Genomic DNA, 2,433 nt, shown 5'->3' with positions numbered 1-2,433 from the left:
CACATGAAAGGTGAACTGTTTATATTTGTAATTTGTATACTGTATAAGGACAGGTAGTGAACATATTAATTAATTATATAAAACCTACTTAAAATAGTAAAAAGTAATTAATACATTTTAAATTTTATAAATTCAATAAAAAATAAAAACTTCAAATATTAACGTATAATAATATTATTGACATAAGATACGAACATAACCTCAATATTGTTGTCATTTGAAACGGTAACCATATAAAACCTGAACCGTGGTTATAGTGGTTAATGATCCGTTATCATAATTTATAATCTATGATTTTTGATAAAGCATGTTGTGTACGGTTTTTTGGATTTTTTATGGGTTTTTGAAGCTATGCATTGAACTACTGAAAAATTCGTTACGCCGATCATTCAAATGGAATCTCCATAAAATTCTCTATAGATAAACATTAAACTCTAGATTTCAGCATTTCTCGTTCTCCTATGTGGGATTAACCTCGTCCACAAACGTCACTCGTCACCACAATGGTTCTGAATAGAATACATACCTAATATAATATACATCTGTCATTTACTAATTTACTATACCTTTTGTCCAGCATTAGTAGATTTCAAGATATGTCATATTATAGTATTATAACAAAATACATTTAATTATAAGCATTTTCGAGACTTATGAATCATTAATTTTGATAACTGAAATTCAAAATTCATCAATTATTTAAACAATATTGTTCATGTTAACCGGTCTTAAATAGATTTATTATCGATGTGTTTATATAATGAATATGCATAAACTACTAGCATAGAATGTTCTAAATACTGTTTCTGACGTAATTACCAAATTTGAACAAACGTATGTACATATTGTGTACAGTGTACCTAATAGTTTTTAAAGTTGAATAAATCATTTACCTATAAGTTGTAGATGATGTTCCCATTATATAATATTTTATACTTTTAATTTTTGAGTTACCAAACGTTTCGCTTTAGGCCCGGCCCTTCTAAAACGTTAGGTTAGGTTAGATATTAGATATTAGATATTAGATATATAGATATTAGAGAAAAACGGGAATGTTTATGCAAAAACTGCAATTTTCGACAAAATCGATATTGGTTTTTAGTGTAACTTTAAAATAAATGACTGTAGATACATGTATTTTTTACTGAATGTTTATATTAGAATTTTCTTTAAGGATTGAAATTTTAAAACTAGGTTCCTTGTAAGTAGATTATTTTGTAACCAAAAAATCAAAAAAACAGTTTTTTATAGTTATTTTATGTTCAAATTTGGACGAAATTAGATATTTAAACGAAGAAGAATGATTTAGAATGTTTTTTGTAGTCAAATTTAATCCACTTTCGTATGCGATATTTCATTTATTGTAAATTCATCATTATTAAAATAGCATAAATGAGGGGCGACATTTCAAAACGTAGTTACTATTTCCAAAATTGACAAAATTTAGTTATACATGTATTCATTTGTTAGTATACCTATATATTTATTTCCTACTTTATTTGTTAACTGAATTTGTATAAAGTGTAGGTTTCTGAGATATACCTCAATATATAATTTACTTAATATGATAAAGTAATTTGAAAGACGTGGACAACAATTTAGATGGACCAACTGCATATAACCAATAATGCAGGGCTTGAAACCGTTTTCAAAACCGATTTCAGAAACCGGTATAAACCGTTTTAAAACCGAAACCGAAACCGAAATCAAAACCGAAACCGGAAAAAATTGGATACCGGTATTAAAGGCAAAACCGAAACCGGAAAAAATTAGATACCGGTATTAAAGTCAAAACCGAAACCGGAAAAAATTAGATACCGGTATTAAATTCAAAACCGTTTTTTTTTCAATTGACTTGTTTTTAAATACGTGGATTCCATTAATACGCATAATTAATGCTCATAATAAAATTGAGATCGTAATTAAAATGTTGATAAGCATTTCATTATTCGTCAAATTATTAGTTACTTTAAGTAATGATAAATTATAGTTACTAGCAAATACTATAATATATGACAATAGGGGACAAACAATGATAATTGTATAGACGATACAGCACCCTGAAAATACTCGAATGCGCTATATTTGTATCTTTCAAGTTTCAATCCTAGACCGTTCGTTACTTGCCCAGGGGAATTATCCGTGTGTCGCGATTTTTGGTACTAGTTGTCCCGTATTGTGTTATAAGTTTATAACTTATAAGTTATAACTCAATAATAATATAGTGTTTGTTATTATAATTTATTATTATATTATAGTTATTTATTGGGCACCACATTACATTTGAAAACAACATTAGATTATTTGACGGAAGACCGCGGCGGCCCGTATAGACACCGTGCAGGAAGACAACTAGCGCTCTGGGGAGACAACTCGCGTACTACTTGATAGCGCTGATTTTACGCGCAATATTCGGCCCATTCATAAAATCGT

Source organism: Acyrthosiphon pisum, unplaced genomic scaffold (genome assembly GCF_005508785.2).
Source record: "Acyrthosiphon pisum isolate AL4f unplaced genomic scaffold, pea_aphid_22Mar2018_4r6ur Scaffold_17330;HRSCAF=17999, whole genome shotgun sequence".
Lineage (NCBI taxonomy): Eukaryota > Metazoa > Arthropoda > Insecta > Hemiptera > Aphididae > Acyrthosiphon > Acyrthosiphon pisum.
Note: the sequence above shows the minus strand (reverse complement) of the source record.